We start from the raw sequence: 14,329 nt of genomic DNA on the forward strand, positions 1-14,329 counted from the left end.
CTGGCTGCTAGACTGCATGGGGACCTACTTACTACTGTAGCTGGGGTCTGCCTTCCTGCTTTCTTGTAGCTCCCATACTCAGCGGTATACCTTAACTGACAAATGTATTCTTTCAATGGGAGCTGAACAGAAAAACTGTGGTATTGAAGATAGCTCCCACAGGAAATCAGCTGCAAAAGTTACACCGTGCTATCTGCTAGACTGCATGGGGACCTACTTACTACTGTAGCTGGGATCTATCTTCCTGCTTTCTTGTAGCTCCCATACTCAGCGGTATACCTTAACTGACAAATGTATTCTTTCAATGGGAGCTGAACAGAAAAAGTGTGGTATTGAAGATAGCTCCCACAGGAAAGCAGCTGCAAATGTGACACCGTGCTGGCTGATAGACTGCATGGGGACCTACTTACTACTGTAGCTGGGGTCTGCCTTCCTGCTTTCTTGTAGCTCCCATACTCAGCGGTATACCTTAACTGACAAAAGTATTCTTTCAATGGGAGCTGAACAGAAAAAGTGTGGTATTGAAGATAGCTCCCACAGGAAAGCAGCTGCAAATGTGACACCGTGCTGGCTGATAGATTGCTTGGGGACCTACTTACTACTGTAGCTGGGATCTGCCTTCCTGCTTTCTTGTAGCTCCCATACTCAGTTGTATACCTTAAGAGACAAAATGTAGTTTTTTCAATGGGAGCTGAACAGAAAAAGTGTGGTATTGAAGATAGCTCCCACAGGGAAGCAGCTGCAAATGTGACACCGTGCTGGCTGCTAGACTGCATGGGGACCTACTTACTACTGTAGCTGGGGTCTGCCTTCCTGCTTTCTTGTAGCTCCCATACTCAGCGGTATACCATAACTGACAAAATATAGTTTTTTCAATGGGAGCTGAGAAGAAAAAGTGTGGTATTGAAGATAGCTCCCACAGGGAAGCAGCTGCAAATGTGACACCGTGCTAGCTGATAGACTGCATGGAGACCTACTTACTACTGTGGCTGGGGTCTGCCTTCCTGCTTTCTTGTAGCTCCCATACTCAGTGGTATAACTTAAGAGACAAATGTATTCTTTAAATGGGAACTGAGGAGTAAAAGTGTGGTATTGAAGATAGCTCCTACAGGAAAGCAGCTGCAAATGTGACACCGTGCTGGCTGATAGACTGCATGGGGACCTACTTACTACTGTAGCTGGGGTCTGCCTTCCTGCTTTCTTGTAGCTCCCATAATCAGCGGTATACCTTAACTGACAAAATGTAGTTTTTTCAATGGGAGCTGAACAGAAAAAGTGTGGTATTGAAGATAGCTCCCACAGGAAAGCAGCTGCAAATGTGACACCGTGCTGGCTGATAGACTGCATGGGGACCTACTTACTACTGTAGCTGGGGTCTGCCTTCCTGCTTTCTTCTAGCTCCCATACTCAGTGGTATACGTTAAGAGACAAATGTATTTTTTCAATGGGAGCTGAACAGAAAAAGTGTGGTATTGAAGATAGCTCCCACAGGAAAGCAGCTGCAAATGTGACACCGTGCTGGCTGCTAGACTGCATGGGGACCTACTTACTACTGTACCTGGGATCTATCTTCCTGCTTTCTTGTAGCTCCCATACTCAGCGGTATACCTTAACTGACAAATGTATTCTTTCAAGGGGAGCTGAACAGAAAAATTGTGGTATTGAAGATAGCTCCCACAGCAAAGCAGCTGCAAATGTGACACAGTGCTGGCTGCTAGACTGCATGGGGACCTACTTACTACTGTAGATGGGATCTCTCTTTCTGCTTTCTTGAAGCTCCCATACTCAGCGGTATATGTTAACCGACAAATGTATTCTTTAAATGGGAGCTGAACAGAAAAAGTGTGGTATTGAAGATAGCTCCCACAGGAAAGCAGCTGCAAATGTGACACCGTGCTGGCTGCTAGACTGCATGGGGACCTACTTACTACTGTAGCTGGGTTCTGCCTTCCTGCTTTCTTGTAGCTCCCATACTCAGTGGTATACGTTAAGAGGCAAATGTATTTTTTCAATGGGAGCTGAACAGAAAAAGTGTGGTATTGAAGATAGCTCCCAGAGGGAAGCAGCTGCAAATGTGACACCGTGCTGGCTGCTAGACTGCATGGGGACCTACTTACTACTGTAGCTGGGGTCTGCCTTCCTGCTTTCTTGTAGCTCCCATACTCAGTGGTATACCTTAACTGACAAATGTATTCTTTCAATGGGAGCTGAACAGAAAAAGTGTGGTATTGAAGATAGCTCCCACAGGAAAGCAGCTGCAAATGTGACACCGTGCTGGCTGCTAGACTGCATGGGGACCTACTTACTACTGTAGCTGGGGTCTGCCTTCCTGCTTTCTTGTAGCTCCCATACTCAGTGGTATAACTTAAGAGACAAATGTATTCTTTAAATGGGAACTGAGGAGAAAAAGTGTGGTATTGAAGATAGCTCCCACAGGAAAGCAGCTGCAAATGTGACACCGTGCTGGCTGCTAGACTGCATGGGGACCTACTTACTACTGTAGCTGGGGTCTGCCTTCCTGCTTTCTTGTAGCTCCCATACTCAGCGGTATACCTTAACTGACAAATGTATTCTTTCAATGGGAGCTGAACAGAAAAACTGTGGTATTGAAGATACCTCCCACAGGAAAGCAGCTGCAAAAGTGACACCGTGCTGACTGCTAGACTGCATGGGGACCTACTTACTACTGTAGCTGGGATCTATCTTCCTGCTTTCTTGTAGCTCCCATACTCAGCGGTATACCTTATCTGACAAATGTATTCTTTCAATGGGAGCTGAACAGAAAAAGTGTGGTATTGAAGATAGCTCCCACAGGAAAGCAGCTGCAAATGTGACACCGTGCTGGCTGATAGACTGCATGGGGACCTACTTACTACTGTAGCTGGGGTCTGCCTTCCTGCTTTCTTGTAGCTCCCATACTCAGCGGTATACCTTAACTGACAAAAGTATTCTTTCAATGGGAGCTGAACAGAAAAAGTGTGGTATTGAAGATAGCTCCCACAGGAAAGCAGCTGCAAATGTGACACCGTGCTGGCTGATAGACTGCTTGGGGACCTACTTACTACTGTAGCTGGGATCTGCCTTCCTGCTTTCTTGTAGCTCCCAAACTCAGTTGTATACCTTGAGAGACAAAATGTAGTTTTTTCAATGGGAGCTGAACAGAAAAAGTGTGGTATTGAAGATAGCTCCCACAGGGAAGCAGCTGCAAATGTGACACCGTGCTGGCTGCTAGACTGCATGGGGACCTACTTACTACTGTAGCTGGGGTCTGCCTTCCTGCTTTCTTGTAGCTCCCATACTCAGCGGTATACCATAACTGACAAAATATAGTTTTTTCAATGGGAGCTGAGAAGAAAAAGTGTGGTATTGAAGATAGCTCCCACAGGGAAGCAGCTGCAAATGTGACACCGTGCTGGCTGATAGACTGCTTGGGGATCTACTTACTACTGTAGCTGGCATATATCTTCCTGCTTTCTTGTAGCTCCCATACTCAGTTGTATAACTTAAGAGACAAAATGTAGTTTTTTCAATGGGAGGTGAACAGAAAAAGTGTGGTATTGAAGATAGCTCCCACAGGAAAGCAGCTGCAAATGTGACACCGTGCTGGCTGCTAGACTGCATGGGGACCTACTTACTACTGTAGCTGGGGTCTGCCTTCCTGCTTTCTTGTAGCTCCCATACTCAGTGGTATACCTTAACTGACAAATGTATTCTTTCAATGGGAGCTGAACAGAAAAAGTGTGGTATTGAAGATAGCTCCCACAGGAAAGCAGCTGCAAATGTGACACCGTACTGACTGCTAGACTGCATGGGGACCTACTTACTACTGTAGCTGGGGTCTGCCTTCCTGCTTTCTTGTACATCCCATACTCAGCGGTATACCTTAACTGACAAATGTATTCTTTCAATGGGAGCTGAGGAGAAAAACTGTGGTATTGAAGATAGCTCCCACAGGGAAGCAGCTGCAAATGTGACACCGTGCTAGCTGATAGACTGCATGGAGACCTACTTACTACTGTAGCTGGGATCTATCTTCCTGCTTTCTTGTAGCTCCCATACTCAGTGGTATACCTTAACTGACAAATGTATTCTTTCAATGGGAGCTGAACAGAAAAAGTGTGGTATTGAAGATAGCTCCCACAGGAAAGCAGCTGCAAATGTGACACCGTGCTGGCTGATAGACTGCATGGGGACCTACTTACTACTGTAGCTGGGGTCTGCCTTCCTGCTTTCTTGTAGCTCCCATACTCAGTGGTATACCTTAAGAGACAAATGTATTTTTTCAATGGGAGCTGAACAGAAAAAGTGTGGTATTGAAGATAGCTCCCACAGGAAAGCAGCTGCAAATGTGACACCGTGCTGGCTGATAGACTGCATGGGGACCTACTTACTACTGTAGCTGGGGTCTGACTTCCTGCTTTCTTGTAGCTCCCATACTCAGTGGTATACCTTAACTGACAAATGTATTCTATCAATGGGAGCTGAACAGAAAAAGTGTGGTATTGAAGATAGCTCCCACAGGAAAGAAGCTGCAAATGTGACACCGTGCTGGCTGCTAGACTGCATGGGGACCTACTTACTACTGTAGCTGGCATATATCTTCCTGCTTTCTTGTAGCTCCCATACTCAGTTTTATACCTTAAGAGACAAAATGTAGTTTTTTCAATGGGAGGTGAACAGAAAAAGTGTGGTATTGAAGATAGCTCCCACAGGAAAGCAGCTGCAAATGTGACACCGTGCTGGCTGCTAGACTGCATGGGGACCTACTTACTACTGTAACTGGGATCTCTCTTTCTGCTTTCTTGAAGCTCCCATACTCAGCGGTATATGTTAACCGACAAATGTATTCTTTCAATGGGAGCTGAACAGAAAAAGTGTGGTATTGAAGATAGCTCCCACAGGAAAACAGCTGCAAAAGTGACACCGTGCTGGCTGCTAGACTGCATGGGGACCTACTTACTACTGTAGCTGGGGTCTGCCTTCCTGCTTTCTTGTAGCTCCCATACGCAGCGGTATACCTTTACTGAGAAAATGTAGTTTTTTCAATGGGAGCTGAGAAGAAAAAGTGTGGTATTGAAGATAGCTCCCACAGGAAAGCAGCTGCAAATGTGACACCGTGCTGGCTGCTAGACTGCATGGGGACCTACTTACTACTGTAGCTGGGGTCTGCCTTCCTGCTTTCTTGTAGCTCCCATACGCAGCGGTATACCTTAACTGACAAAATGTAGTTTTTTCAATGGGAGCTGAGAAGAAAAAGTGTGGTATTGAAGATAGCTCCCACAGGGATCAGCTGCAAATGTGACACCGTGCTAGCTGATAGACTGCATGGAGACCTACTTGCTACTGTAGCTGGGGTCTGCCTTCCTGCTTTCTTGTAGCTCCCATACTCAGTGGTATAACTTAAGAGACAAATGTATTCTTTAAATGGGAACTGAGGAGAAAAAGTGTTGTATTGAATATAGCTCCCACAGGGAAGCAGCTGCAAATGTGACACCGTGCTGGCTGCTAGACTGCATGGGGACCTACTTACTACTGTAGCTGGGGTCTGCCTTCCTGCTTTCTTGTAGCTCCCATACTCAGTGTTATACCTTAACTGACAAAACGTAGTTTTTTCAATGGGAGCTGAGAAGAAAAAGTGTGGTATTGAAGATAGCTCCCACAGGAAAGCAGCTGCAAATGTGACACCGTGCTGCCTGCTAGACTGCATGGGGACCTACTTACTACTGTAGCTGGGGTCTGCCTTCCTGCTTTCTTGTAGCTCCCATACTCAGCGGTATACCTTAACTGACAAATGTATTCTTTCAATGGGAGCTGAGGAGAAAAAGTGTGGTATTGAAGATAGCTCCCACAGGGAAGCAGCTGCAAATGTGACACCGTGCTAGCTGATAGACTGCATGGAGACCTACTTACTACTGTAGCTGGGGTCTGCCTTCCTGCTTTCTTGTAGCTCCCATACTCAGTGGTATACATTAACTGACAAATGTATTCTTTCAATGGGAGCTGAACAGAAAAAGTGTGGTATTGAAGATAGCTCCCACAGGAAAGCAGCTGCAAATGTGACACCGTGCTGGCTGCTAGACTGCATGGGGACCTACTTACTACTGTAGCTGGGGTCTGCCTTCCTGCTTTCTTGTAGCTCCCATACGCAGCGGTATACCTTAACTGACAAAATGTAGTTTTTTCAATGGGAGCTGAGAAGAAAAAGTGTGGTATTGAAGATAGCTCCCACAGGGATCAGCTGCAAATGTGACACCGTGCTAGCTGATAGACTGCATGGAGACCTACTTGCTACTGTAGCTGGGGTCTGCCTTCCTGCTTTCTTGTAGCTCCCATACTCAGTGGTATAACTTAAGAGACAAATGTATTCTTTAAATGGGAACTGAGGAGAAAAAGTGTGGTATTGAATATAGCTCCCACAGGGAAGCAGCTGCAAATGTGACACCGTGCTGGCTGCTAGACTGCATGGGGACCTACTTACTACTGTAGCTGGGGTCTGCCTTCCTGCTTTCTTGTAGCTCCCATACTCAGTGTTATACCTTAACTGACAAAACGTAGTTTTTTCAATGGGAGCTGAGAAGAAAAAGTGTGGTATTGAAGATAGCTCCCACAGGAAAGCAGCTGCAAATGTGACACCGTGCTGCCTGCTAGACTGCATGGGGACCTACTTACTACTGTAGCTGGGGTCTGCCTTCCTGCTTTCTTGTAGCTCCCATACTCAGCGGTATACCTTAACTGACAAATGTATTCTTTCAATGGGAGCTGAGGAGAAAAAGTGTGGTATTGAAGATAGCTCCCACAGGGAAGCAGCTGCAAATGTGACACCGTGCTAGCTGATAGACTGCATGGAGACCTACTTACTACTGTAGCTGGGGTCTGCCTTCCTGCTTTCTTGTAGCTCCCATACTCAGTGGTATACATTAACTGACAAATGTATTCTTTCAATGGGAGCTGAACAGAAAAAGTGTGGTATTGAAGATAGCTCCCACAGGAAAGCAGCTGCAAATGTGACACCGTGCTGGCTGCTAGACTGCATGGGGACCTACTTACTACTGTAGCTGGGGTCTGCCTTCCTGCTTTCTTGTAGCTCCCATACTCAGTGGTATACCTTAACCGACAAATGTATTCTTTCAATGGGAGCTGAACAGAAAAACTGTGGTATTGAAGATAGCTCCCACAGGAAAGCAGCTGCAAATGTGACACCGTGCTGGCTGCTAGACTGCATGGGGACCTACTTACTACTGTAGCTGGGATCTATCTTCCTGCTTTCTTGTAGCTCCCATACTCAGCGGTATACCTTAACTGACAAAAGTATTCTTTCAATGGGAGCTGAACAGAAAAAGTGTGGTATTGAAGATAGCTCCCACAGGAAAGCAGCTGCAAATGTGACACCGTGCTGGCTGATAGACTGCATGGGGACCTACTTACTACTGTAGCTGGGGTCTGCCTTCCTGCTTTCTTGTAGCTCCCATACTCAGCGGTATACCATAACTGACAAAATATAGTTTTTTCAATGGGAGCTGAGAAGAAAAAGTGTGGTATTGAAGATAGCTCCCACAGGGAAGCAGCTGCAAATGTGACACCGTGCTGGCTGATAGACTGCTTGGGGATCTACTTACTACTGTAGCTGGCATATATCTTCCTGCTTTCTTGTAGCTCCCATACTCAGTTGTATAACTTAAGAGACAAAATGTAGTTTTTTCAATGGGAGGTGAACAGAAAAAGTGTGGTATTGAAGATAGCTCCCACAGGAAAGCAGCTGCAAATGTGACACCGTGCTGGCTGCTAGACTGCATGGGGACCTACTTACTACTGTAGCTGGGGTCTGCCTTCCTGCTTTCTTGTAGCTCCCATACTCAGTGGTATACCTTAACTGACAAATGTATTCTTTCAATGGGAGCTGAACAGAAAAAGTGTGGTATTGAAGATAGCTCCCACAGGAAAGCAGCTGCAAATGTGACACCGTACTGACTGCTAGACTGCATGGGGACCTACTTACTACTGTAGCTGGGGTCTGCCTTCCTGCTTTCTTGTACATCCCATACTCAGCGGTATACCTTAACTGACAAATGTATTCTTTCAATGGGAGCTGAGGAGAAAAACTGTGGTATTGAAGATAGCTCCCACAGGGAAGCAGCTGCAAATGTGACACCGTGCTAGCTGATAGACTGCATGGAGACCTACTTACTACTGTAGCTGGGATCTATCTTCCTGCTTTCTTGTAGCTCCCATACTCAGTGGTATACCTTAACTGACAAATGTATTCTTTCAATGGGAGCTGAACAGAAAAAGTGTGGTATTGAAGATAGCTCCCACAGGAAAGCAGCTGCAAATGTGACACCGTGCTGGCTGATAGATTGCATGGGGACCTACTTACTACTGTAGCTGGGGTCTGCCTTCCTGCTTTCTTGTAGCTCCCATACTCAGTGGTATACCTTAAGAGACAAATGTATTTTTTCAATGGGAGCTGAACAGAAAAAGTGTGGTATTGAAGATAGCTCCCACAGGAAAGCAGCTGCAAATGTGACACCGTGCTGGCTGATAGACTGCATGGGGACCTACTTACTACTGTAGCTGGGGTCTGACTTCCTGCTTTCTTGTAGCTCCCATACTCAGTGGTATACCTTAACTGACAAATGTATTCTATCAATGGGAGCTGAACAGAAAAAGTGTGGTATTGAAGATAGCTCCCACAGGAAAGAAGCTGCAAATGTGACACCGTGCTGGCTGCTAGACTGCATGGGGACCTACTTACTACTGTAGCTGGCATATATCTTCCTGCTTTCTTGTAGCTCCCATACTCAGTTTTATACCTTAAGAGACAAAATGTAGTTTTTTCAATGGGAGGTGAACAGAAAAAGTGTGGTATTGAAGATAGCTCCCACAGGAAAGCAGCTGCAAATGTGACACCGTGCTGGCTGCTAGACTGCATGGGGACCTACTTACTACTGTAACTGGGATCTCTCTTTCTGCTTTCTTGAAGCTCCCATACTCAGCGGTATATGTTAACCGACAAATGTATTCTTTCAATGGGAGCTGAACAGAAAAAGTGTGGTATTGAAGATAGCTCCCACAGGAAAACAGCTGCAAAAGTGACACCGTGCTGGCTGCTAGACTGCATGGGGACCTACTTACTACTGTAGCTGGGGTCTGCCTTCCTGCTTTCTTGTAGCTCCCATACGCAGCGGTATACCTTAACTGAGAAAATGTAGTTTTTTCAATGGGAGCTGAGAAGAAAAAGTGTGGTATTGAAGATAGCTCCCACAGGAAAGCAGCTGCAAATGTGACACCGTGCTGGCTGCTAGACTGCATGGGGACCTACTTACTACTGTAGCTGGGGTCTGCCTTCCTGCTTTCTTGTAGCTCCCATACGCAGCGGTATACCTTAACTGACAAAATGTAGTTTTTTCAATGGGAGCTGAGAAGAAAAAGTGTGGTATTGAAGATAGCTCCCACAGGGATCAGCTGCAAATGTGACACCGTGCTGCCTGCTAGACTGCATGGAGACCTACTTGCTACTGTAGCTGGGGTCTGCCTTCCTGCTTTCTTGTAGCTCCCATACTCAGTGGTATAACTTAAGAGACAAATGTATTCTTTAAATGGGAACTGAGGAGAAAAAGTGTTGTATTGAATATAGCTCCCACAGGGAAGCAGCTGCAAATGTGACACCGTGCTGGCTGCTAGACTGCATGGGGACCTACTTACTACTGTAGCTGGGGTCTGCCTTCCTGCTTTCTTGTAGCTCCCATACTCAGTGGTATACCTTAAGAGACAAATGTATTTTTTCAATGGGAGCTGAACAGAAAAAGTGTGGTATTGAAGATAGCTCCCACAGGAAAGCAGCTGCAAATGTGACACCGTGCTGGCTGATAGACTGCATGGGGACCTACTTACTACTGTAGCTGGGGTCTGACTTCCTGCTTTCTTGTAGCTCCCATACTCAGTGGTATACCTTAACTGACAAATGTATTCTATCAATGGGAGCTGAACAGAAAAAGTGTGGTATTGAAGATAGCTCCCACAGGAAAGAAGCTGCAAATGTGACACCGTGCTGGCTGCTAGACTGCATGGGGACCTACTTACTACTGTAGCTGGCATATATCTTCCTGCTTTCTTGTAGCTCCCATACTCAGTTTTATACCTTAAGAGACAAAATGTAGTTTTTTCAATGGGAGGTGAACAGAAAAAGTGTGGTATTGAAGATAGCTCCCACAGGAAAGCAGCTGCAAATGTGACACCGTGCTGGCTGCTAGACTGCATGGGGACCTACTTACTACTGTAACTGGGATCTCTCTTTCTGCTTTCTTGAAGCTCCCATACTCAGCGGTATATGTTAACCGACAAATGTATTCTTTCAATGGGAGCTGAACAGAAAAAGTGTGGTATTGAAGATAGCTCCCACAGGAAAACAGCTGCAAAAGTGACACCGTGCTGGCTGCTAGACTGCATGGGGACCTACTTACTACTGTAGCTGGGGTCTGCCTTCCTGCTTTCTTGTAGCTCCCATACGCAGCGGTATACCTTAACTGAGAAAATGTAGTTTTTTCAATGGGAGCTGAGAAGAAAAAGTGTGGTATTGAAGATAGCTCCCACAGGAAAGCAGCTGCAAATGTGACACCGTGCTGGCTGCTAGACTGCATGGGGACCTACTTACTACTGTAGCTGGGGTCTGCCTTCCTGCTTTCTTGTAGCTCCCATACGCAGCGGTATACCTTAACTGACAAAATGTAGTTTTTTCAATGGGAGCTGAGAAGAAAAAGTGTGGTATTGAAGATAGCTCCCACAGGGATCAGCTGCAAATGTGACACCGTGCTAGCTGATAGACTGCATGGAGACCTACTTGCTACTGTAGCTGGGGTCTGCCTTCCTGCTTTCTTGTAGCTCCCATACTCAGTGGTATAACTTAAGAGACAAATGTATTCTTTAAATGGGAACTGAGGAGAAAAAGTGTTGTATTGAATATAGCTCCCACAGGGAAGCAGCTGCAAATGTGACACCGTGCTGGCTGCTAGACTGCATGGGGACCTACTTACTACTGTAGCTGGGGTCTGCCTTCCTGCTTTCTTGTAGCTCCCATACTCAGTGTTATACCTTAACTGACAAAACGTAGTTTTTTCAATGGGAGCTGAGAAGAAAAAGTGTGGTATTGAAGATAGCTCCCACAGGAAAGCAGCTGCAAATGTGACACCGTGCTGCCTGCTAGACTGCATGGGGACCTACTTACTACTGTAGCTGGGGTCTGCCTTCCTGCTTTCTTGTAGCTCCCATACTCAGCGGTATACCTTAACTGACAAATGTATTCTTTCAATGGGAGCTGAGGAGAAAAAGTGTGGTATTGAAGATAGCTCCCACAGGGAAGCAGCTGCAAATGTGACACCGTGCTAGCTGATAGACTGCATGGAGACCTACTTACTACTGTAGCTGGGGTCTGCCTTCCTGCTTTCTTGTAGCTCCCATACTCAGTGGTATACATTAACTGACAAATGTATTCTTTCAATGGGAGCTGAACAGAAAAAGTGTGGTATTGAAGATAGCTCCCACAGGAAAGCAGCTGCAAATGTGACACCGTGCTGGCTGCTAGACTGCATGGGGACCTACTTACTACTGTAGCTGGGGTCTGCCTTCCTGCTTTCTTGTAGCTCCCATACGCAGCGGTATACCTTAACTGACAAAATGTAGTTTTTTCAATGGGAGCTGAGAAGAAAAAGTGTGGTATTGAAGATAGCTCCCACAGGGATCAGCTGCAAATGTGACACCGTGCTAGCTGATAGACTGCATGGAGACCTACTTGCTACTGTAGCTGGGGTCTGCCTTCCTGCTTTCTTGTAGCTCCCATACTCAGTGGTATAACTTAAGAGACAAATGTATTCTTTAAATGGGAACTGAGGAGAAAAAGTGTGGTATTGAATATAGCTCCCACAGGGAAGCAGCTGCAAATGTGACACCGTGCTGGCTGCTAGACTGCATGGGGACCTACTTACTACTGTAGCTGGGGTCTGCCTTCCTGCTTTCTTGTAGCTCCCATACTCAGTGTTATACCTTAACTGACAAAACGTAGTTTTTTCAATTGGAGCTGAGAAGAAAAAGTGTGGTATTGAAGATAGCTCCCACAGGAAAGCAGCTGCAAATGTGACACCGTGCTGCCTGCTAGACTGCATGGGGACCTACTTACTACTGTAGCTGGGGTCTGCCTTCCTGCTTTCTTGTAGCTCCCATACTCAGCGGTATACCTTAACTGACAAATGTATTCTTTCAATGGGAGCTGAGGAGAAAAACTGTGGTATTGAAGATAGCTCCCACAGGGAAGCAGCTGCAAATGTGACACCGTGCTAGCTGATAGACTGCATGGAGACCTACTTACTACTGTAGCTGGGGTCTGCCTTCCTGCTTTCTTGTAGCTCCCATACTCAGTGGTATACATTAACTGACAAATGTATTCTTTCAATGGGAGCTGAACAGAAAAAGTGTGGTATTGAAGATAGCTCCCACAGGAAAGCAGCTGCAAATGTGACACCGTGCTGGCTGCTAGACTGCATGGGGACCTACTTACTACTGTAGCTGGGGTCTGCCTTCCTGCTTTCTTGTAGCTCCCATACTCAGCGGTATACCTTAACCGACAAATGTATTCTTTCAATGGGAGCTGAACAGAAAAACTGTGGTATTGAAGATAGCTCCCACAGGAAAGCAGCTGCAAATGTGACACCGTGCTGGCTGCTAGACTGCATGGGGACCTACTTACTACTGTAGCTGGGATCTATCTTCCTGCTTTCTTGTAGCTCCCATACTCAGCGGTATACCTTAACTGACAAAAGTATTCTTTCAATGGGAGCTGAACAGAAAAAGTGTGGTATTGAAGATAGCTCCCACAGGAAAGCAGCTGCAAATGTGACACCGTGCTGGCTGATAGACTGCATGGGGACCTACTTACTACTGTAGCTGGGGTCTGCCTTCCTGCTTTCTTGTAGCTCCCATACTCAGCGGTATACCTTAACTGACAAAAGTATTCTTTCAATGGGAGCTGAACAGAAAAAGTGTGGTATTGAAGATAGCTCCCACAGGAAAGCAGCTGCAAATGTGACACCGTGCTGGCTGATAGACTGCTTGGGGACCTACTTACTACTGTAGCTGGGATCTGCCTTCCTGCTTTCTTGTAGCTCCCAAACTCAGTTGTATACCTTGAGAGACAAAATGTAGTTTTTTCAATGGGAGCTGAACAGAAAAAGTGTGGTATTGAAGATAGCTCCCACAGGGAAGCAGCTGCAAATGTGACACCGTGCTGGCTGCTAGACTGCATGGGGACCTACTTACTACTGTAGCTGGGGTCTGCCTTCCTGCTTTCTTGTAGCTCCCATACTCAGCGGTATACCATAACTGACAAAATATAGTTTTTTCAATGGGAGCTGAGAAGAAAAAGTGTGGTATTGAAGATAGCTCCCACAGGGAAGCAGCTGCAAATGTGACACCGTGCTGGCTGATAGACTGCTTGGGGATCTACTTACTACTGTAGCTGGCATATATCTTCCTGCTTTCTTGTAGCTCCCATACTCAGTTGTATAACTTAAGAGACAAAATGTAGTTTTTTCAATGGGAGGTGAACAGAAAAAGTGTGGTATTGAAGATAGCTCCCACAGGAAAGCAGCTGCAAATGTGACACCGTGCTGGCTGCTAGACTGCATGGGGACCTACTTACTACTGTAGCTGGGGTCTGCCTTCCTGCTTTCTTGTAGCTCCCATACTCAGTGGTATACCTTAACTGACAAATGTATTCTTTCAATGGGAGCTGAACAGAAAAAGTGTGGTATTGAAGATAGCTCCCACAGGAAAGCAGCTGCAAATGTGACACCGTACTGACTGCTAGACTGCATGGGGACCTACTTACTACTGTAGCTGGGGTCTGCCTTCCTGCTTTCTTGTACATCCCATACTCAGCGGTATACCTTAACTGACAAATGTATTCTTTCAATGGGAGCTGAGGAGAAAAACTGTGGTATTGAAGATAGCTCCCACAGGGAAGCAGCTGCAAATGTGACACCGTGCTAGCTGATAGACTGCATGGAGACCTACTTACTACTGTAGCTGGGATCTATCTTCCTGCTTTCTTGTAGCTCCCATACTCAGTGGTATACCTTAACTGACAAATGTATTCTTTCAATGGGAGCTGAACAGAAAAAGTGTGGTATTGAAGATAGCTCCCACAGGAAAGCAGCTGCAAATGTGACACCGTGCTGGCTGATAGATTGCATGGGGACCTACTTACTACTGTAGCTGGGGTCTGCCTTCCTGCTTTCTTGTAGCTCCCATACTCAGTGGTATACCTTAAGAGACAAATGTA

The sequence above is a fragment of the Colius striatus genome, unplaced genomic scaffold, assembly GCF_028858725.1.
Source record: "Colius striatus isolate bColStr4 unplaced genomic scaffold, bColStr4.1.hap1 scaffold_34, whole genome shotgun sequence".
Lineage (NCBI taxonomy): Eukaryota > Metazoa > Chordata > Aves > Coliiformes > Coliidae > Colius > Colius striatus.